General features: G+C 42.0%; 1 protein-coding gene across 1 annotated transcript in view; it reads left to right on the forward strand.

Annotated features, from left to right (window-relative positions):
* The window catches only part of TRIM71 (tripartite motif containing 71), an 88,902-nt gene that overhangs the window by 3,389 nt on the left and 60,708 nt on the right, over window positions 1–24,805 (forward strand). The window lies entirely within an intron of this gene.

The raw sequence follows: 24,805 nt of genomic DNA on the forward strand, positions 1-24,805 counted from the left end.
TTAGATCTGTGAGATGGGGGGAGAGGGAAATGTGTACAGCTTTTCCTGAGGTGTCTTTAAAAAAAAAAAAAGTATGCATAGTATGGCCATGTGGGTCTCAGAATATTGGCGTCATGAGGTGAGTGAGATATATTAATTCAATTGGGCAAACGTCTGTTGGTCTCTTTACCTCATCTTGTCTCATTTACTCTCTTGGTGAAGGAAAGGGACTGAGGGGGCAATGTTTGCTTCCCACAATCCAAACTGCTTTTTTATAGGCTTCAGTAGTTACGGGAAAGCAGTTATCCAAACACTTGAAAGCACATATAGTGAAATGAGACTCAGGATTCTTCATTGATGTGAATTTTGGTAGAATGCAGAGAATATTAAGAACATTATCTAGACAGTGAGGAACCTATACTTGTGGTCGTCCCAACTCCAGCAAAATTAGTATTTAACAGTAATGATGAGTTGACAGTCTGCCTACAAGCTCTTGTTGTTGCATTAGCAATACTATGAATTCTCCATTGTAGAAGAGCAAAAAAAAAAAAAAACCATTAAAAGGTGTTGGGAGAAGAGAATGTGATGCAGCAGGAAAAACGAACTTGCAAAAGAAACAAACAGCTTTGGCAAATGTATTCATACTTGTCTACATGTTCCTGGCTAAGATTCTAGCCATAGCTTCATAAAACAAACGAGACAGTTTGATATTACCAAACTCCTCTCTTGCTTAATTTAGTCTCATCCTTTAAATAATATATCCTTGTATAATGTAGTTAGAAAATAGTTACCAAAAATAACTTCCTTAAAGGCTTTAGTTGTGAAGACAAACATCTTCAACATGCTGTATATGCCTATTTTTAAAATAGTAACAAAGTGTCAGCTTGGACTGACAACTTAAAACTGGAAAATGGCACTCCTCTTTTCCCCTTTGGAGTTGAGCATGATGCCTGGGTGGAATTTTCCGCCAACTTCATTGTTAAGGATAATTTACTCTTCTAGTTACTTTTTGTTGGTTCTGTACTACTTTTGGAGATAAGATCCCTGCCTGAAAATCGAATGACTTGCAGAAAAATTCCGTGGATGCTGCTGAATAAATATTGTTTCAATTGGTTGAAAAACTGCAAGTGTTAGTCCTATTTAGTAGGGACAGCTAGGCTACCACAGTTTATGCCAGTGTAATTCTAACTAATTACTTTTCTAGTTCTAGCCTTTTGATAAGATTGTTAGAGGAGCAAATAACTTTTAAAAGTTAGTAGAGTGAGTGTTTAGAAAGGCATGTTTTGGGGAGGGGGGCAATGAGAGGAAATACAAAAATCTCATTAGCAGTTGGACCTCCTGTAGTGCTTGCTAAATTCCTCTCTGATGACTAGTGGATGTCCTAAATAACAAATGTAACTATCCCTGTAAAATCCAGAATGAGGCAGAGGATGATTACCCTTTGAAAGAGACTGTTCTAAACTAAAACACTGGTAGGCTAGATATTTTTATAGGAAATTTGTCCCATAGCACTTTCATTCTAGAACAGACTTACTGGATGTGTGATAATAACTGTATTAAAATCCAGTCACTGGTTTAAGAATTCTTAAAGTTCTTTGTCAGGATTTCCTCCCAAAAAGCACAACCACATACAGTAAAACTATGAAAAGAGCGGTGTTGCAGCTTCCAAAGTGAGTTCTCAGTATTCACCAACAAACTAAGGGCAGTTTGGGAGCTCTGAGCTCCTACTAAACAGTCTTTCTTATAGAGGTTAAATTCCAGGGGAGGCATGAGACCGCTTGCATTCTTATTTTAATTTTAGATGTATTTCTTCTCTACATAGAAACATGTGTGGGGTACTTATTACAGTTTATTACATGGGCAATAGAGCTCCTCCTGTGCTGGTTATCCTCTCCTATCAAAATTTCACCATGACTTTCTTGTAAAATGGTAAATGTTTCATTTGTTACAGCTGCAAACATAGAAATATTGATTTCATAGATACAATATTTATAGAATTTCATTATTGAACTACTAATGTAATTTATTCGCTAATGGCTTCATGGTGGTATATTAACTAGTGTACACATGGTGGCTGATAAACGAAAAATAAGTACTTGAAAATACTAAAGAAACCTCCTAATCAGAAACATAACTGACCAAGAACTAAAGAGATAAGGTAGCAAAACTATACTTTCTAGCAAGAGTGGCTGAGAAACTGTGAGATTTGCCATTTTGTTAACATAATACATTTTAAATTAGGATTTTTAATTTTAGGAACCTCTAATGGGGGGGGAGGGGAACGCCTTCCCAGACATCTATTTAAATAATCCACTAAAAAGAAAATATTAAGTCAAATAGCTAATGATGTAACTGACAAAAGTGATTAAACTCCAAAGGAAGGCTCTAGTCACTCTAGTGGCAGTCTTGCCTTGGAATCTTCTTGCTCTAACAGTGGTTTAAAATATAGATACCTTACAGTTAGGAGAAGATGGAGATGAGATTTTCAGAGTTAGTTATTCACAGTTTCAGAATTGATGTACCCGGTTTCCTTGGGGCTGGAAGTTCAAGTTATAACAAGATCAGCATAATCATTCTGCCTTTAAGGGTAGATACAAGAAGTTTAATGTGGTCTGTTTGGGAGGGTCTCTTTAGATAAAATGGGTTTTGTTCTTCTGTGTACTGCTGATGCACAGAAAAACTACACAGCTGTGTTGTATAGAAAGAGTATACAAAGTTGTTGATGATTCAGTGAGACTTTGGCAAAAGTTAAATATAATGAGGTTTTAAGCAATTTTCCACTGCTTTTATGCACTAACATTGCATTTAAGAAAAATAACGCAAATTGTGCTTTAATCTTGTTATATCCGTTCAGGACTGAGGGCTTGTCTACATGGGAAGTTAAGCCAAATTAACTCCCAATGTGAATTTAAAATACATCAAATCCCTCTGTGGATGCTCTTATTCAAAAGTAAAGTGGCCTTTGTGAATTAAGCTAAAGTGAATTAAACCTCTTACTTTCAGAGTAAAGTGTCTATATAGAGGCTTAATGTGCTTTGCAAAGTGCCTTGAGATTTGTGTCTGAAAGGTTCTATGTAAAAACCCCAATATTAAGCAAAATGTGTGAGTTTGTTGACAATATCAAATTGAAGGAGTACTCCGCAATGGTAGTTTTGGGCATTATTGTAATGGTAAAAGTTGCACTTCAAGAAGTAACCTTTAAAAAGGTATTGTTGGGTTCAGTATTCAGGTCCTAATGATAACTGTATTGTGTGCTGAGCTGATAGTCCTTAGTTGTCTTGGGCTTTAAATGACCTTTTAATTTTTCCTTCCCATAACTGACAATAAAGTTTTGCATGTCGGATCAGAATCTTGGCTATGCTTGAGCTCCTTGTTGTCATCTAGGCTTTGCAGAAGGATAACAAATTATCACAAACAATTCTGATGAAGCACAAAATGAAATGGAAGCCACACCTTACTTTTAAAGGGTGTCTGCACCATGGGGTGGGGTTTTTTTTGGCTTTGTTTTTGTTTTTCATGCACAAAACTTTCAGTCACTACTACTGCCAGTTCAGCAGTAGTACAACAATAGGCGGGTTAATGTAGACTGAATATTATCCATTGCAAAGATACCTAAGTACCCCCATTATTACTGAAGCAAAATGCAGGACAATGTAGCACTTTAAAGACTAGCAAGATGGTTTATTAGATGATGAGCTTTCGTGGGCCAGACGCACTTCTTCAGATCAAATAGTGGAAGAAAATAGTCACAACCATATATACCAAAGGATACAATTAAAAAAAATGAACACATATGAAAAGGACAAATCACATCTCAGAACAGGAAGGGGATACGGTGGGGGGGGGGGGGGGAGAGAAGGAAGGTAAGTGTCTGTGAATTGATGATATTAGAGGTGGGGAGAGAGGGACGTCTGTGAGCTAATGGTATTAGAGGTGATAATTGGGGAAGCTATCTTGGTAATGGGTAAGATGGTTTGCGTATTTGTTCATTCCTTCCCGGAGAGTGTCGAATTTTAACATGAATGACAGTTCAGAGGATTCTCTTTCAAATGCAGATGTAAAAGGTCTTTGTAGCAGAATGCAGGTGATTAAGTCATTGAGAGAGTGTCCTTTCTGGTTAAAATGGCAAGAAACTGGTTTTTCCTTTGTGGTCTTGTCTGATATCTGTTTTGTGGGCATTAATCCTTTGGCGAAGTGTGGGCATTTATTCTTTGGCGAAGTGCGCATCCAGAAATATAATTTATGCTATCATGTGCCGAAAGTGTCCGTCTGCTATGTACATTGGACAAACATCTCAGACACTTCGCCAAAGGATTAATGCCCACAAAACAGATATCAGACAAGACCACAATGGAAAAACCAGTTTCTTGCCATTTTAACCAGAAAGGACACTCTCTCAATGACTTAATCACCTGCATTCTGCTACAAAGACCTTTTACATCTGCACTTGAAAGAGAATCCTCTGAACTGTCATTCATGTTAAAATTCGACACTCTCCGGGAAGGAATGAACAAATACGCAAACTATCTTACCCATTACCAAGATAGCTTCCCCAATTATCACCTCTAATACCATTAGCTCACAGACATCCCACTCTCCCCACCTCTAATATAATCAATTCACAGACACTTACCTTCCTTCCTCTCCCCTCCCCCCTCCCCCCCTCCCCCCCCCCCGCATCCTCCTCCTGTTCTGAAATGTGATTTGTCCTTTTCATATGTGTTTTTTTTTTTTTTTTTTAATTGTATCCTTTGGTATATATGGTTGTGACTATTTTCTTCCACTATTTGATCTGAGGAAGTGGGTCTGGCCCATGAAAGCTCATCATCTAATAAACGATCTTGTTAGTCTTTAAAGTGCTACATTGTCCTGCATTTTGCTTCAGCTACCCCAGACTAACATGGCTACATTTCTATCCCCATTATTACTGGCTTGTTGCTATCACTGGCTCAGCTGCATTTGAAAATGGGGCATGGGAGGATGGAGTGGGAAGCCAGGTGTAGTCAAGATCTTGGCAGTGTTGACTTTGGATGATCATAGATGTCTTAAGCAGTAAAATACATTGAACAATATGATTCTGATAAATAAAATTTATTAGGTTTGAGTAGAAAGACCCATTTTAAATTTGCAATTGAGAACCCCCTCTTACTTTCTGTAGACTAACAATCATCTTTTCCTTATTTTAAGATTTTCTATTTCTCCATGTGGAAATATCTGGGGGAAGTTACTCCAAATTAACTAAAGATGCAACTTTTAAGCACACTAAACCCCTGTGTGAACTCTTTCTTTCAGAAGACAGTTATTTTAGTTCACTTCAGTTTAATTCATAAAGGTCACCTTCTTGTTGAATGAGGGCATCAACACAAGGTTTTGTTTTGTGTTGTTTTTTTTCCTTTGGGTTTTTTAAAAATCACACCTGGAGTTAATTTGGCTTGTCTTCCGAAGTAGACATCCTTGGTCCTGAACAGAAATAGTCTACATAACATGACTACTACCCACTAAGGGCAACTTTTGTTTGTTGCTCAATACATGCTTAAGAGTACTACATGTGGGCACTGTGTAGCCCAGAGGTTCTCCATCACTGGCGATATTTAAGAGCAGGTTGGATAGACATCTATCAGGGATGATCTAGACGGTGCTTGGTCTTGCTGTGAGGGCAGGGGACTGGACTCAGTCTCTCAAGGTCCCTTCCAGTCCTAGTGTTCTGTGATTCTTAAACTTCATTGCCACCCCCAACTGACAACAAAAATTAATACATGACCTATGGAAGCCTGAGCCCTGCCACCCTGGCAGAGGGGTCCCAAACCCAGGGCTTCAGACCAGGTGAGGGCACTGTAACCTGAGCCATGTCAACCCAGGGCTCAGGCTTTGGCCCCAAAAAGGTAGGGTCATGACCAGGGCTGCCATATGGGGGAGGAAAGAGAAAAGTGGGCAGCTGTCCTAGGGCCCAGGACTCTATTTAAAAAAAAAAAAAAGGCCTGGGGCTCCCAGCTGCTGCCACCACTCAAGCAGCGGGAGCCCTGGGCCATCTAGACTCGTAAAATACATCTGGATTGCCATCGGAGCCCTGCATGGCGTGCTCTGGGTGCCCCTGAAAGGCTGGCTGGAGGAGGCTAGATCTTGCTCTGTCCCTTTTGGGGGCCTGGAGCTTTTTGTCATGACCCACAGTTTCAGAACCACACATGTTCTCTCTCCAAGCAGTGCTAACCCTCTTCATTTTACCAGTGAAGAATATCTTCAGCTGACTAATATTTGTAAAATAATGCACACATGCTTATGTTTAATGAAAAATAGTGCCCTGTGGGGATGTGAGCGACTAGTCGACTATCTGATAAGCATTTGCTTATCAGATAGTCGATAGGCTAGTCAACTAGTTACTCCCCCCTCCCCTCTTGCTGCTTCTATCAGAGGCAGCAAGGGGGAGGAAAAAGAGGGGTAGGTCAAAGTGGCAGCGCCGAGTGGAGCCTGGGATCAGCTGGGGACTCCCCTTGCTGACCCGAGGCTCCGTGCAGCACTAATGCTTTTAAATGCCATGGATAGCCTGGTGTCAAGCTGCACACAGCATTTCAAAGTAGCAGCGCCGCATGGAGCCTGGGGTCAGTGGGGGGAGTCCCTAGCTGATCCTGGGCTTCACGGAGCACTGCTGCTTTGAAATGCTGCGAGGAGCCTGACCCCAGCAGCACCGTATGGAGCCCAGAATTCAGGGTCCTGACCCTGGGCCCCATGCGGTGCTCTTGCCTTTGAAGTGTAGCAACAGCCCTAGGCATGCTGTTTCAGCATCCACAAGGACGAAGGGATGTCTCAATATAGCACATTTTAAAAAAATTTGGGCCTGTGTAGATGTGCCAAAATTCAATCAAAATAAGATATGCAATTTGTGCTACGCAAACTACGTATTTTATTTTGAGTTTAGGGTGCTGTGTAGATGCACTCTAAGACCATCTAGCATGCCTCAGTGTGGCATGACTATGCAAGCTGTCTTTCTTTAATACAAGAATTATTTAGATTATGATAAAGCCAATTTTATTCAGTGTATTTGTAAAATGTCTTTAAAGTAGTTCACCTTTTTATTGATTTCATCAGTTGTACAGTTACAATAAATCAGAATGTTTAAAATTAATGTAATTGTAATGGTGCAAGTAGCTAGGCATAATTTTATTCTTTATCCTTGTTTCCCTGGGCACCTCTTTCCCTTTTCCTGCTGCCCTGACTCTCTGATCCTCACATAGGGTATGTCTACACTTGCACCCTCTTTCGAGAGAGGGATGCAAATGCAGACATTTGAAATTGTAAATGAAGCCGGGATTTAAATATCCTGCATTTCATTTGCATAATCGTGGACAGGCGCTATTTCGAAATACTTTAGTTTGAAATACAAAATGCTATTTAGACATGGTTATTTTGAAAGAAAACCCTTCTTCCGAAATAACCCTTATTCCTTATAAAATGAGACTTAGCAGTTATTTCTGTACTGCTGCTGGCAGTGGGCTCTGCCTTCATAGCTGAGCCTCCGGCCAGCAGCTACTGCTCTCCAGATTTCCAGCTCTGAAAGCAGTGCTGCAGCCAGCAGCAGCACAGAAGTATGGGAAGCAGTACTGCAACCCCCCTACAGTAATCTTGCAACCATTCCACAACTCCTTTTTGGGACCCTCCTAGGGCTGTGAAATTGACCAAATTAGACAGTGGATTTGGTAGAGGCTACTGTGATAAGTAGAGAGCCCTGAACTTCCAGTAATGAATTAAGCAACGTGACTACACATTTGTCACCTGTTTTTCCTTTGGGGAAGAAGAGGAGAGAGTAAACATGTGCAATGGAGTGTCTTGTTGAGTAGGTGGGGTTCCTTCCCCATGCCAGTGCTTCCAATCTTGTCTTAAGAGCAAATATTATTGCAAAGAAATTCGGAAGACTCAAGGATGTCACCTGGGAAAGGCACTTTTTCTCTTTACAAGAAACGATCTAGCAAGTTAGGTCATTATGCTACAGAGCTAAATTGTTGGAATAGATGAATAAACTGGAAGCTAAAATATTTGTTACAATTGACAATCAAGCCAAAATTTACACAAGAAATGGATGCAACCCCAGAGAACAATGCACGTTGTAGGGTGGATGAAAATCATGTGTGTCAAATTAAAGCACCGGCAAGCAGTGAAAACTGAAATCCACCTAACTAAAAAAATGCCAAAGAAGAAATACTGGATATAGAAACAAATAGTAGATACCAGTTTTGCTGACACACTTATTGGAAACAAACTGCAACAAGACAAAAGTACAAAGAGGTTTTTTTTGGTTTGGTTTTTTTTTCCCCTTTTGTGACAACAATGTTGTCTGAGAGATCCATAAACCCTTAGAAGGCCACATAATACCAAGTGTTGAGCAGTGCCAGAGAAGTTCTGCTGGACCCAAGCATGGATGCTCCCCCAACAGTAAAGAATCAGTCGGAAAGTGGCAGTAACTACAGGGAATAACCATACTGAAACAGCCTCAGTTCAAGGCTGGTGCCAATCTGACTTTGAAACAAGTAATCATTCTTATTTAATGTAGTAATACTTGCTTATTTTTTGCTTTCCTCTAGAGTAAGTGTTTGCCCATGTGACACAGCCACTGAAGTTCAAAAGTGGTGGTTATTGACCATCCTTCACTAAGAAGCAGCACAATACGTCTCCTTTGTCAGAAATTCAAGTCTTCTATCCTGAGCTCCATTTTTAGATGTCCCTATGTGCATTGGTTGTATTTACTGTGGTGGGTTTTTTTCACCCTAACTCATTAGCTACTGGTTGCCTTTTTGGGACTACACAAACATTTTTATGATTTCTGCACTACAGATTAGACACCTGTGGCTGGCCCTTGTCAGTTGACTCAGGTTTGTGGGAGTTGGGCTATGGGGCTCTTTAACTGCAGGGTTTGAGCTAAGGATGTTAAATATCAAGTAATTCACTAGTCGAGTAGTTGATGGAATTTCCATCGACTAGTCGATAGGCCCTTCCGCATTCCACTGGGGCTCTTGTACATTTCAAAAGAGGAAGGTGGAACTCTGCATGCGGCCAGAGGCCAGTCCTGCTGACTCTGGGTGTGCCAGTTTTGAAATGTACAAGAGTCCCCAGTGAAGTACCTGCAGGGAGCCTGGGATCAGCGGGGGACTCTGAGTCCAGCATTTCCCCAGAATCCGGGGTCTGCTGGGGACTCTCCAGCTGATCCCGGGCTCTGTGTGGTTTGAAATGCCATGCTGGAACCCAGGATCAGCTATGGAGTCCCCAGCTGACCCGGATCCATGCGACGCTGCATGGAGTCCAGGGTCAGCTCCATGTGGCACTGCTTTGAAACACCAAGGCTCACTACAGACTCCGTGTGGCGCTGCCGTTTTGAAGTACTCCCCCCTCTCCGCACCCTCCCTGTGGAGGCGGGGGGTCGACTAGTCCGTAACATCCTTAGTTTGAGCTGGAACCCAGGTTCTAAGACCTTGTCAAATCGGAGAGTCCTGTAGCTCTGGCTCTGTCTTGAGATTGGTAGGTAGGCTACACTGCAAACAGAAAGCCCTTCAGCCTGAGTAGGTTGGCATGAGCCAGCCACAGGTTTTTTTTTTATTGCAGTGTAGAAATATCCTTAGTAGGGGGAGAAAGATGGTGGTTGGCTGTGGGCAAGCACATTTGCATGGGGAAGGCTTTACACAGATCTCTTTGGCACGAATTATTACCTGCTGAAATGAGCAATATTTCATCTTCAAACTGTATTCATTACAGGTTTTACTATAGGAAAGAGGAGGTTGATCTCCCTTCTCCATCCATACCAAGCAGCAGGATGTAGTGACTTTGAGTCAAATTTCAAAGATACTTGGGTGCCTACAGAATATGGATAAGGGACTTATTAAAAACTGCCTAACACCGAATTAAGTTATGCCAGTAGATGCTTTTGAAAATCCCATCTGCCTCTGTAGGCATCTAAATGCCTTTAAAAATATGGCCATTTGCTCCTGAATGGTAACAAGTTTAAAATGAAATAGACTGCTTGAGAGAGAGTGCAGTGTGCAGATTATGTAAAACAAGATAAAGACATGTTTGTAGTAAAGATGAATGAAAGAATTTTGAGTTGAGAAATCTTTAGTAATTTTTCCAGCTGAAACCTTGTCTAATCCTATTTTAAGAAGGAAAGTTACCTTCTTTCCTTGTGCACTTAGGCAGAGGTGACTCGAAATCTTTTGGAGGTAGAATCCCTAGATTCTTATTCTAGCAACAGTTGGCAATAATTGGCCTCCCACTGATGTCCCTCATGGATTATCTGTCAGTCAGAAAATATAAAGAACATTGGCTGTAGGCTAAAATGCTTAGCAGTCAGATATTGACCAGTTCTGACATTTTAACTTGTTCTCGTTAGACTTCAGAGTAGTTAAACTGAATGGGAGTAGGCTAGGACTAAAACAATATTCCAAGAGGCAATATGTAGACATGAGCAGATGGGACAGCAGTACTCAGTCTGAAAGTTATGTTCTTGGGCTAGAAAGCTTAATTTTGTAAATGAGAGAGTCTGAGGAGACATTTTGCTTACTATTCTGTGGCAGGATAATTACAATGAACATAGACCTGTTATTCATCTTGGAATGGGCCTTGTGGCATTGGTTGAATATTGGTGAGTCCAAAATGTCCAACCTAAATAATAGTTGTGGTTGGCCACTTAAGTTTGTAGCGACATGCTACACACAAGGGTTTGGACTAGTTCCGAAAACTTCTTACATGATCAGTTCTTTTATCATTGCATTAGGGCCATGATGACCAGTGATGTGAGATGTCGGGTAATTTCAAATACATACTAGTATTCTGACCTCCTTGATAAAACCACACTTAAAGTTGTATACCTTTTTGGGATAGGAAAGGAGGAACCCTGTGTGTGTGTGTGTGTGTGTGTGTGTGTGTGTATATATATATATATACCATAATCTTAATGTTGCCATCAAAATGATAAATGTATTATATTGTGAACAAGACGTAAACAATTAGACTAATGAATATCCCTGTTTTCATATCACAATTCTTTTCATTAATCATGCATGTGGCAGGGTAATTGCATACTGCATTGTGTTAAATGGATCCTTCTGTTTGTTATAGTCTGTTTGGTTTGGAGGTCATTGAGGGTGTCAAAACTGCTTTCTAGCTTTTTTTCATTACAAATGTGCTTCCAGCTGTTGCTTCAAGCCCATACCTATACAGAAAACCACAGTTAGAAGCAAGGCCTAAGACCTAGTAAACAATAAATTTCTTGAGGGTCTACCTTTAACTCTGGCATCTCCAGATCAAATATAGGACTCTAAAAAATGTCATTGTATAATGTCAATGCTTAAATCTCTGGTGTAACCTTTTTTGATTTTTTTTTTTTTTTCTTGACTGGCCTAATTTTCCTCACCAGTTCTTCCCGGCTATTTTTAACCAATTAGGGGCAAAAAGAGCAACTGCGGAACTAAGGTTGTGGGAATCCCTGCTAAACTTGCAAAATTGAAAGACCAGGTGTGTGTGAGGCGGGGGAGGAGATAAAGTGTAGGATTCAGACCGCAAGCTGAAATTAACTAACTCCTCTCTCTGAGCAACGTAGGCAACATTTTTCTTGCTGCGACTGCTATAGAAAATAAAATATACAGGTAACAAACTACAGTTTGCTTTTTCCTCATTCACCTCTTCTCTCCATCCCCCAAATTGAAAGCTATTCACATTCAATCTTTTTTACTGTTGTATGACTTAACTATTCTGAAATTTTTGGACAAAGGAGTCATAGCTTCCATTTTTTTCTGTTAGCATTTTTATTGGGGTCAGAAATACTACTTAAAGTAATCAGTAAAGATAGTTACTTCTGTGTCCACTCCTTGCTTGAGCAAATGAGTGGAAAGATTTGCTGAGTGTATTAAACTGGCACCCTACCTCCCAACCAGACTCCACATCCTCACTCTCAGCCTGGTCGCCAGCATCTCTTTCCTGCACACTGAACATTTCATTTTTGGCTCCACCCCAGAGGGCCTCCAAATCTACTAGCCCTGTGCCCCCAGAAGAGTTAATCCAGTGCTGAAGCATTGACATCCCCACCACAGAGCTGGAGTGTGAGGGGAGTTGCGTGAGTGAGGTGCTGGGCCAGTGAGGGGTGTGTTTGCTGCTTTTCATTTGCGTGTGGCCCCCAGCTGATTTTTTTTTTTTTCTGTAGGTTAGTGGCCTCTAACCCAAAAAAGTTTCCCCACTTCTGCCATAGGAACAGCTTTCATCTGTTGGCATAGCACTTCTTTGTAGAGGACTTCACTGAATTGAGAAGATGGACTGATGTTCCTCTGAACAAGGCATGACCTTTGTCCAGCCAAAAACCTAAGCCTACTAGATGAAAGGACACTAGGCTGGGGTGGTCTCTTCTGTCTTGGTTCTGGGGGCAATAGGCTGAGGAGGGTCTGTAGATGTATGCACAGATAGGAGCCATCTGCCAGATAGTGACGAACCAGAATTGCTTCCGCTACCGTTAGGGTTGCCAGGTGTCCGGTATTTGCGCTCTTTGTCCAGTTAAAAAAAAATCAGAATACTGGACATGTGCAATGTCTGGTATTCTCTGACTTTTCCAGCTGCGCACCGGACAGAAGCCTGGTGTGGGCGGGGGGGAGCGGCTGGAAGGCGGGGCCACAATCTGTGCTAGGAGCCTATGATTGAGCAGAAGCCTGGAGGGGGTGGAGGGAGTGGCTGGGACTCTCCCATCCCCACCAGGCTTCTGCGCAATCATAGGCTCCCATGCTGGGAGGCAGGGCCGCGATCAGCGCTGGGAGGCAGGGCCACGATCGGCGGTCTGGGCCTGTCAGAAGGGGCAGGGGGAGTGGCTGGGAGAGGCAGTACTTATTATCCTGTGCTCCTTGCTTGACCAAAATACCACGTATCCAGTATTTTTGGGGGGACCCTCTGGCAACCCTGACTACCATGGCAACTGTAATCCTGATAGCACCATATTCTGCTTTGTCTTCTGAAGGGCAGGAGATAGCAGGGGAGAAGGAAGGAAGATGTACATTGACAAATTCAACCATTGCACTAGGAACGCTTCCCACGGGCAATAGGCTGGCACTTCCTGTTTCCATGGATTGCAGAGAGTGCTCATAATGGGAACACCCACTGCCCAAAAGTTCTGCTGGCCCACCCCCATGAAAAGAGCAGAGCTCTCATTTGTGAGCCTCATGAATGTGTCTGCAGAGGCACTCTGTTACTGCATTCTGCTGCAGAAAAGGGTACTCTGATGCTGGGCCCAGAATTACAGAACTTCATTGCTTCTCTGCGCAGAGGGTTAGCTCTTTCTGCCCCTTATTTCTTTAGATAATAAGAATGACCATATTGGGTCAGACCAATGGTCTATTTACCCCAATATCCTGTCCTCCCACAGTGGCCGATGCCAAGTGCTTCTGAATGATTGATCAGAACAGGTAATCAAATGATCCATTCCCTGTTACCCATTCCCAGCTTTTGGCAAATGAGGGTAGGACACTCAGAGCATCCATACCCATCCTGGTTATAAGAACTGTGGTCAAAATGTCTGACATCACCTGGACATGAGAGAACTTCATGAAAGGCAGAAATTTTGCTGTGCTGTCTCCTGTACAGTCCAGAAACTCTGAACTGTATGGTTGTCTAGATGTACTCCCAATTCCGGCAAGGAACCAACCATCCTGATAAGTCTTATATGGGTGGAAGGGATCCCCTATGCAGACCATGTCCTTTTATTTTGCCCCCTCAGATGAATAGCACATGCTGCAAGGCCATTTACTCAGATGTGTTTCTGCTTGGAGCTCAGACCTTTCCCAGCCATGCCTAGAGGCACTGGAGGTGGAGCCTTGCAAATGGAGTCTATACACCAGGCCATGTTGTCCAGTAGCACAAAGGAGGACCAAACTCTCATTGAGGGCTGAGATGAAGATGAGTAATGAGGTCTCTGATCTGTTGAGGCTGCTGTGCACTGGCCACAATTGAGTACAGATTTATGCCAAATACTATAAAAACGCTTGTAGGAACAGAAGTGGATTAGACGTGGCCAATTAGGGTCTGGGGAGCATGTGAAGCCTCCTCCCGCCCTGCCAGCAGCACGCAGCGCTTTCAAGCATCACGTGCTGCTCGCAGGACAGGGGCAGAGTGGAGAAGGCTCTAATTGTCCTGGGGGTGGGGAAGCACATAGCGCTTTGAAGCTGCGCGTGTTACTTGCAGGGGAAGGGGGGGGGGGAAGTGGAGGAGGCTTCTTGCGCTCCCCCGCCCCCAGGCCTTAATTAGCCTAGGGGCAGGGGAGCAAGAGAAGTCTTCTCCCATGCCAGGGGCATGGGCACCTTGGGGGAATGTGGGATGGTGGGGGCAAAGGCACTCTCTCACCCCCAGACCAATCATTGTCTGGGGGTGGGGAACCTGGAAATACCTTGGCCATGCCCCTTCTGCTCGATGCCCCGCCCCTTCTTGTGCAGCCTGGGGCCACTTCAAAAATTTCCCAAGTGGCCCTTGGCGAAAAATTATTGCCCACCCCTGGATTATATGGTGGTATTAATTCTTGTCTAATCTACTGTAAAATATGTAGAATTCAGTAACACCATGGCAGAGCTAGTGAAGGACTTACCTCCTTGTTTACAGACTAGCACCCTGATGCCGTAAGTTGTTTGCTATCCATTGTGACTTCTGAATATTGTTCTGAGACTACTTGTAATGTCATGAGATACAAAATTTTATTTGATCTTGGATACAATTTTCAAAAGGGCCTAAGTCACATTAACACTTAGCTTAATGTTGTTCTGGGTAACAGGAGAAAAGGTGTATTGCCTGTTTCTGCTGCATCTGGTAGAGTGACTGTTGGAAGAGTCCCTTTGTAAGGGTCAAAGATATAACTTGAGAAACTTTTTTACAGTTGCTGGATTCGAGAGCCAAATAGGGTTGTGAGAGCATCTGACAACAATGCTGGTATCATGAATGCAATAAGGGATGTCTGGAATGAGATCACTTGTTCATTGACCACTAACTAAGGGGTATTGGCAGCAGCTGGCTACAGTCATGGCCATGCCAAACCTCATTGTCAAAAGACCTTGCATGTTGGGTTATACATGGCTCATACTGGTGGCTGCCTGATGCATTTGTCCATAATTTGAATATTCCTCTCAGACAATTCAATATAGGGAATTGGGGTCAAACTGGATGCCCTTATTGAAGGAGCTGAATCCATCACAAGGAATCTGGGAAATGCTGTATTAATATTGACCCCATGTGATTTGACCTGTCTTAATTTGTATATGGTTAACAAATGCTTCTAACAAATACTAACCACTAACTCTGTAGTGGTGTTTTAAGCAGCTGGTAAATCCCCTTAAAAGAAAAAGTTGCTTAGAGATCTTTATTTGAAGTCTTTCCCTCCCTCCCCTCCCATATTGTTTGGAACCTTTCATGGACTTTGTCGTAATTTTGTCTTGCAAATTTGTTTACAGTAATCCCTCATTTAACACTATAGATGCGTTTCTGAAAGAGTTCGTGCTAAGCGAAAACGTGCTATGTGGGGTTAATTTTCCCATTAAAAATAATGGAAAAGGTGGGGGTTGTGTTTCAGGTGGTGATGGCAAAGTCAATTTTTTGTTGGTGCTGGGTCGTCAACATTAGATATCTCGCAACACAAGTTGCCACGGTTTGTTAAAGCACAAAGATAAAAACGTGAGTGAGCGGAGGAGCACTGACGTGTTCATCCGCTCATGCATATTACCACTGTTTTCACCAACTTACACTGCTGTGCGAAGTAGTCCACCACTTGATTATTTTCGTGTTTTCAGGGACGGTCGTGTTATTAGAAAAAGTTCCCTTAAAAAAAAAATCATGCCATTGAGAAAATGTGTTAAGCAGGCCATATGTTAAATGAGTAATTACAGTACTGTTTCCCATTCCCAGCAAAATAATGTAGGGATTTGCAGATTAGCTTCGTTCATTATCTGAATTCAAATCTGTCTGAATGTTCTTCCCCTTACTCCACAGCCACCATCTTCTTTGACCCAGATATATTTTCTCTGCTTCTCTGAAGCAGAGAGATGATTCATTAGCTGGTCGCCATTATTGCACAGTGGTGCGTATCCAGACAGTGATGTGAGCAATACTTTGAAATCTATCTGAGACTTTAGTTGATATTACTGTTTAAGCTCCATGGAACACTTTGAGTGCAAGGGATAGTCCTCAGAGGTCAGGCTTAGAAAGTGGAATCCACAGGGTGTGGGAAAGGGCACTGTGGGAAGCCTAAGCATATATTTTACATAGGGCTGTCAATCATGTTTAACTCAAATGAATAACCCAAAGCAAATTAATTCTATTAAAATATTAATGATTAATCCCAGTTAAAACAATAACTGACACCAATTTAAATTTATTATAAATATTTTGGATTGCTTTCTACATGTTTGAAATAGATATATTTCAACTGCAACCCAATATGAAGGGTAGGCTGCTGACTTTGTGTATGTATATATTTTTTTATAAATATTTTCAGTCACCTTATACAAGTGCTGTAGTGCAAACGCTTTATCATGAAAAGGCTTTGACAAAGTTTTATTTTTTTAAACTGCATTCAAAACCAAAACAAACATTGGAGCTTACAAGTCCACTCAGTTCTGTTTCTTGCTCAGCCAGTTGTGAAGACTAACAAGTTTGTTTACAATTATGGGAGATAGAAGTGGGCAACATTGATTTATAATGTTACCTGAAAGTGAGAATAGGCATTCACATGGCCCTCTTGTAGAGGGCATTGTGAGGTTTTATGTTTAATTTTTGAGATGCAATTACTGAGAACCCCCAAAGACTAAACTTGTAAATTGCACTACAATACTTTTATAAGGTGATTGAAAAATACTATTTTTACAGTGAAAATATTTGTAACTAAAAATACTATAAAGTGAGAAGTGTACATTTTGCACTCTGTTGTAATTAAAATCAGTATATTTTAAAATATAGGGGAAAAAAATCCAAAAATTTAAATAGTATTCTATTGCTTGAAGTGCTAATAAAACTGATTAATCATGATTAATATTTTAATTGTTTGGCCCTAATTTTACAGTAGGGAGAACAGGATGAAGTGGGATGGTTAATGATGTCCATCCAGACAGCAAATCGAGTCATGCACACAGCCATTTAAGGGAACCAGCATTCTACAATTGGCTTCTAGCGAGGACAGTACACAATTAAAATCTAGAAATTATTAACTTTGGAGCTGCAGACAATTTGGGGAGAGTGGTGTAGGACACCTTCCCCCTCCACCCTATGAATCAAATCATTACTATTGATACCAGCAACAGAAATCTAAGTTCTGTTCCTGTCTTTTTTTTTTTTTTTTTTTTTAAGGCACTCCTTGTATTCACTCTTTTTAAAAGGCTTTTTACCTAAGAGTGAACAATGCACATGAGCTGTCCTGAGATGGTAAACACAGAAAAGACACTTTAGCTTCATTCAGAAGGCAAAATAAGGGAGGTCGACATCAGGTAGCTGTATAGTATTGACCTTGCCTACTTTACTTTATGAATAAAACTGAAGTGCTGTGTCCTCACTGTTTTTTACCTGGGGATAGCTCTAGGGTTACCAGATGGGTTTCAAAAAAATACCGGACACACATGATCTCAGAATGGGATTTTGGGGGGGCTGGCTGGGAAAGATTGGAGGAAGGGAAGAGGAACATGCCAGTGGGGAACAGGGGAGATTGGGGGATGGGGACTGGCTGGCAGGAAGCAGGGCTGGCTGATAGGAGGTTGGGGGGGGGGAGCAGATCTGGCGGGGGGAGGAACCAGCCAGCGGGGACCGGGGGTGGCCTGGGTGCACACAGATCCCGGGGCGCTGCCCATCCCCGCGCATGGTCCCAGCGGGGCGCACAGGCGAGTCTGGCCCCGGGGATTCCATCTTGCCCTCGCCTTTGCCCTCCTCCCTGCTGCGTAGTTGTGTATTGCTTGGCTGGTAGACACACTTCATGCGGTGAAAGCGCGTCTACCAGCCAAGCAGTACGCAGCTACGTACCGATACTCATTATAATAATGAGACTTACTTAATTAGAAAATACCGGACGTTTATATGTCCGGTATTTTCTCAATTTGTTTCCTGGGCAGAAAACTCAAATGCCAGACTGTCTGGTTTAAAACTGGACACCTGGCAACCCTACATAGCTCACACACCTCAGCTACACTGAGGTTTAAAGAAGGGATGTGAAAGGTTAACCTTACTGGGTGATGCTTACTAGTTATGGTTAACTGGCGGACCAGCCAGATTGGAGCTGCCCCCTGCCTGATGCTAGCAAGGGGCTGCTACAGCCTGGCTCAGCCCAGTCAGAGCAGTTTCCACCCCTGGCTGGGGGGCCACTCCAGCCCTGCCATGCCACGGGTGGTAGGCTGTGCCAGTGTGGTTCCTTCTCTCCCCCCACCTCCCAACTAGGGATGTTAAATTTAGTTTAATCAACTAATCGACAGATTTTCCATTGACTAGTTGATAAGCAGGGAGCTGGAGCGGGGTTAGATCCCGTCTGGGAGCTAACCCCACTGTGACTCTGCCATTTAAATGGATTAAGAGCCTGTTGGCTCTGATGGACATAGCAAGAGGTAGGAGGGAGAGGGGGAAGAAACGACTAGTCCCTTGACTATCTGATAAGCTTTTCCTTATCAGATAACTAAGTTGCTTACATCCCCAACCCCATTTAAGTGGTTAACTGGTTAAACATACCCATTTATGGGATTTTACATCCTTAGTGAAAAAATAAAACTAAATTATTATGTCTCTTCTCTCTCCCCACCCCGTTTCCTTTTTGTTAAAGCAATGGAGGTAAGGCATTGTGCGAACTTCGGAAAGCTGCCAAACGCTCCTGTAGGTATACTTACCATCCCTACGCCTCTCTTCTTACAGCTGGAGATGAGGTGATACCGGAGTTGGGAGGGGGAAAAGAAGAAACCGCTTTTTGCTTAAAAAAAAAAAAAAAAATTTCCTCAATTTTGGCAAATTTCTGACTGGCTTTATTTTTTTGAAGCACTTTGAGATTAAAAAGTGCGGTGGAAGTGCATAGTGTTTAAAACAAGAGATGTAAGCAAGTATAACCCCCCAATCTTGATTGCAACAACCACAGCTCTCTTCAACCAACAGCACACAAGAACTCCAGTTTTTCATGTGTTCTTGCACAAAACCAGGAGAAAATAGTGGTTTTTTTAAGAATCCGTTATTAAAAAATAGTGCAGTATTTCTCTTGCTGATATTTGTCTCTAACATACTTACTTCTCCATTTCTGTATTAATATTAAAACAATGGTGCTGTGACCTTCACATAGTGCAAGCCTTCTAAACTTTACTTTGCAAATAGGGTTTGGTGAGGATGAAAGATATTGATGCTAATGTTAAATCTCTTGTGAAAATCATGCATAATACTCACGTTTTCCTAAAAGATATTGTTCAGGAGCTGTATAAATGAATTATCTAAATTTTTCTTAAGTATCTGTGGTAGATTTAAAAATGCAAAATGTTCTTAAATCGTTCAAAACTACTTTTGATTTTTGAAAGGGAGAAGGGTGAATTGACACGTAGGACAGGAGTTTAACACTTCAAACATGTCTGACCTCCCACCCCAAAGCCATTTTGACATTCATTCCCTACTGAATTTGAAAGAAAGATTCTTTTTAGTAGCCAAATGGCTTCCTCCTCTCTTCCCTTCCCTCCCCCCAACTCCCGCCCAGTATATTTGCAATGCTCAGCGTTCTGTTACTGCATGGTTGTGTATCTCTGTTGATGCTTACGTAGGCCTAAGGAAAATTTAGCTATACAGAATGTGGGGGAAAAGGGTAATAACAAATGTTTCATGTAGTCCAAAACAGAGTTCTCTTGGCCCTCCTTTTCTTTCCCTCACACATATTAGAAAGAAGGGAAGTCCTAAACCCAGTGTTATGCGTAGAGCTGATTGGGAAACCTTTCTCATTTGCTACTGCAACAAATTCAAAACCTTTCGTTTTCAAAAAAACTTCAGTGAAAGGTTTTTATCAGCAAGTCAAATATTTTATAAACAGATAAGACTTTTCTTTTTGACAAATGCAGTTGAGCTTTTCCACAAACTTCTGTTTTGATGAAAAAGCTGTTCTTTGGGGGTGGGAGAGACGCTTCAAATAAAATTAATTCAGGTCTTTGTTATGGCTTTTCTCTACTGTTGGTGGAGGTAGGGAGTTTTATTTACTTGCAGTTGCATTTATGGAAGCAAGCTGATTTTTAGCACCATCATTTTAGGGGGTCTGAGATTTAAGTGTGTCTCCATAAATCTGGTATGTTCTGATCTGGTGAAGACTTAGGGGTTAGAGCAGCGGTTCCCAACCTTTTCCAGATGGGGACCCAGTTTGACAATTCAGGAAGACTTGGTGACCCAGGGCAATTCAAAAAAATGTGTGAATGGCTCCTTATGAGCCAGCTGGGGAGACACCCAGTGACCCTTTTGAAATGTAATGGCGACCCATATTTGGGTCCCGACCCATAGTTTGGGAAATCTTGGGTTAGAGGCTTCCTTGGCAGCCAGAGATGGAAAGTGTGACAGGATGTTGGGCAATACATCCTAGCCTCTGGTACTTCTGGGGATTGGTTTCCTGTTAAAAGTATGGGAAATTGAGTCAGGATATTAGGATTCAATTTCTGACTTCAACGGACTTGCTGTGTGATCTTGGAGAATTAAGTTACTTAGTTAACCTGCCTGAGGTTTGCACCATCTGTAAAATGTCAGGCATGAGAACCGGTTTGCTGTTCTAAAAGAGTCTGGCACACCAGAAGTGCCAAGTGTGGTGTTCTGAGACCCAGCAGTTGTGGCTGCTTTCCCTTGCTCTCCTTTCCTTTTAATGAGCTCCTCTGTTGTGAGCCCAAAAGTGCTTTGCATATCTCAAAGTGTGTGACCCACAATGGACCTTGGCCTGTTCTGAACCTCAGTCACAAGACATGGCAACAGAGTAGGAACATTTGCCAGGTAAACCAGAATACTTCTTCCTCCAGCAAATGGCTAGTCTGATAGGTGAACTACCAGGAACAAATGGGAGACTATCAAAAGGCAATGAGAGAAGATGGAACACTTCCCTTTACAAGGAAATCACCTCTTTTCCTTACCACCTTCATTTCAAAGAGGTCAGTTGGGAAGTACAGGCGAGATCTTTTAGAATGCACCCATGAAGTTAGCACTGTGACCTACACTAACGCAAGATAAAACCTTCATGACTATTGCAAATACATGGGCACAATTGGAAGGTGGGGTGTGTGTGTGTGTGTGTGTGTGTGTGTGTGTGTGTGTGTGTGTGTGTGTGTGTGTGTGTTAAAGGGCGGGGAAGCTTGATGGAATGAATATGAATTATTTAACATATGGGGCCAGCAGGTTAAGCCTGAGTTGTGGTGACTCAGCTGTCTGGAAATTTCAGTGCTATGTGTCTAGTCTAAGGACTTGCTAGCTTGATTTCTTTTTTTTTAAGGTATTTACGAGTCAGATTTTGATTTTCCTCAAAAGGCAGTGCTGCTTGTTCTTGGCTGGAACTTGCTTCCCTCGCGGAGAGAGGCAAAGCAAACTGAGTTTTATGTACTTGAGCCCCAGGTTGGAGTCAAGGTGGTGAATATCTGGGTTTCCAATGTCCCTGTATTTGGCATGTCAGGTCACAATGCCAGGTCAGTTCTGTGCATCAGCACATTGAGCCACAGGAGGGGGTAGGGAATTCTAGTTATCTGGTCCGTTTACAGATGCTTTAGCTTTCATTAACCCCCTGCTGCTGGAAACTCTCTGCTACTTGATACTGCAGAGATGGAGAACTAGCTCCAAGAAGCTTCTCTAGTATAAATACACTTATGTCGCTTGGGGTAAAAGTTACACCAACATAGCATAGTGAGGGAACTGCTCTTGCCAACATTGCTTATGCCTCTTGCAGAGGATTTTTTTTTTAATTGCTGAGAGGAGAGAGTTCTCTCAGCTTCGAGTGTCTTTGCCAGACATGCTGCAGTGGCACAACTGTGTCGGTATAGCTGCAGCACTGTACACACAGAAATTAGGGATGTGAAAGTGTAAACAGTTCACCAGTGAGCCTGGGCTCATTGGTTTAATCTTCTCGGTTACATGCTGTACCAGAGGCAGCAACACAAGGGAAGCATGCAGCTCCACGGTCCCCCTCCCCCGGCATGTAAATGTGTAACCACTGACATTTTCAGAATAAGCACATTTTAACATCTCTAATAGAAATGCCCCTAAACGGCCTACATTCCTTTATACATACTCTGCCTTAAGTGGGTCACCTGTATGTGACTGAGTTAGCTGTTCAGGCCTAAGGCTAAAAGGAGGTTGGATTTTAATGTCACTAGCAAAAGCAGTGCTCTTCCTTGCCTTATGTGAGCAAACCTAAGTTTTTTAAAGGTGCAAGTGAAAACCAGATGGAATAATTAAGTTAAAACATACATGTTTTGTCCAGTGACTTGGAATAAGCATGTAAGAGCGTAACAGCTTATCCATTTCTGTGACGGTTACGCACTGGCTCCCAGCCCTGCCCACTAAGGTTTCTAATGGTTGACAGTAATTTTTTTTGCATCCCTAGCTTGGAGTTAAATTGATTAACAATGAATTAAACATCGGTGACTTGATTCTTTCAATATCTTGAGCATCCATAGATGTCCCAAACTAGAATTAAACTGGTACAGCTGCCAACATCAAATGTTTGGTTTAACCAATTTAATAATGCCAACTGTGTTGGTATAGCTTTGCCATTTTAACTAGGTGTATACAAGTCATAAGTTTCCCTTCAGACCCATATGAGCTGTTGAGCCTCCCAAACTCAAAATGAATATAAATAGGTCTGCAACCGTGAAGTCTGCAGACTGCTCCAAAGAGGTAGGCTGTTAATTCTGAAGCTGCCCCCTACTTACTTGTGAAAGCCTTCATCTTTGCTCTGCTCCTGACAATTATTCCAGTCAGTTTGTGCTGTATATGCAAAAATCTGGATTATGGAAAATATTGGAACACCCTAAAATGGCGGCTTATCACAGTAAATAACTTGAGTATTCTAGTGTTAATTATAATGAGGTGGTAACCCAGGTGTTTTGAAGCCACAAGTTCCCTCTGTGTACACCCACACCCAACCCCAGAGCTTTCCTGTGAAATTTAGGTCCAGCTTTTCAAGTCTGGCTTGTTCATCTTTACTCAAAACAGTGTTGATTCCTATTTTTGGGATACATGGTTTGATATTCAGGCAAGGGAAGGAGTTGGGGGGGGGGGGCGACAATGTAAGCATACCTAGGGCTTGTAAAACTGAGAACTTTCTGGAATTATCCCACCTTTTGCTCTTCCACCATTAAACCTTACCAGTTCACACCTTTGTGAGAGCATTCAGTGGACCAGCAATTGTAACATCTGTACAATTGAGAGACCTATTAAGTTTTTCAGTGACACCTAGAATAGACCAGATTTGACATTTCTGAGGTTTTAAAGGGTGTGATTTTTTTTTCAATTCTCATATTTTTGCAAGTCATCATTTAAATATCTGCATTAACTCTTCTTAGTTGTTCTTTACACTGTTTATGTCTAAGAATAAACTCCTTTGTAAAGAATATGTAAAGTATTTTACCTAAATAGGGAAGAGTTTCTATTTCCATAGTTTGCTCTTTTGCTTCTCTTCAGCTTAAACATGGTGGTAATTGCAGAGAACTTAAAGTCCAAGTGAGTTACTTTTGCTACCCACTTCTCTCCTGAATTTTCTGCCTGATTTCAAAGCATAAAAATGTAGCAATTAAATAATGCTGACAAAATTACTGCAAGCATACCTTTATTCTTCCTACTTGCTGGTTGTATTTGACACCATTATAATTTTGTCTTTCATTGATTTCTCACACAAATACCAATCTCAATCTTCTGATAGCTGGATTCAAAATAATAGCAGTGTGTTTGAATTGGGAGAAGTGAATTAAATGCCATTGTGGGGGAAGAGAAGAATATTAGTGTACAGCGTAACCAAGGCCTCTGTTCACTATAAGGGTCTTTTGACCTACTTATTAGTGAGGGCATTGTTTGGTAAGCCAGTCCAGGACCCATCCTGCCAGGCTTCTGCACACGATTAATCATTTCCTCTTGACCTTCTGCTCTTTCTTATAGCAAGCTGCATTGATCAGCATCCTTAACTTTCAAGCTTGCTGCTTTAAAAAAAAATGCAAAGAAATCATTTAATAAGATGTCTCCTATTAACATTCTTAATAACTTCCCTTTTCTTTAGACATTCACTTCCCCCACACCGCCGCCTCTGTATCAGCTCTGTCCTGATGAACAAGCATTTGGGAGCTTTTTTCCCCTCACTGCATAGGTTCTTTTTCAGTAAGTTCCATTGGAAGGACTCTGTATGCTCAAAATAGCAGCAGCATTTTAGGGCCTTGTCCACTCAACTCAGGAGGCTTTCATCCACTGGTATAACTGTGTAGGGACTGGCTATGAATGTCTTGCCACTGTCTGGAAGTCTTTACTTCAATCCTGGTAGCTCTTCAGAGCTACACAGAAGGATGGATAAGGCCTTAAGCCACAAAAGATTTGCAAATTATTCTCGCTAATTAGTAACTCCTTGCTATTTCTTTATCATGAGAAGACCAACAGATGAGAGGGAAGAACCAGAACTATCAGTCACCTGCACACCTCTAGTTTTATCTGCCTTTGTAGTGGCTGTAAGCTTAGCCTGTCCTCCCTCCAGCAGAATTCTTCTGAGGAGGGGGGAGTCCAAACCTTGCTTCAGATTTCAGAGCAACATTTTTGGCTCAATTTATCTAATTCCCAGCTGTGTTCCAGGGCTGCATTTGCCTTTGGGGAAACTGTCTTGTCAGCTCTGTTCCTT

The sequence above is a fragment of the Pelodiscus sinensis genome, chromosome 2 (assembly GCF_049634645.1).
Source record: "Pelodiscus sinensis isolate JC-2024 chromosome 2, ASM4963464v1, whole genome shotgun sequence".
Taxonomy (NCBI): domain Eukaryota; kingdom Metazoa; phylum Chordata; order Testudines; family Trionychidae; genus Pelodiscus; species Pelodiscus sinensis.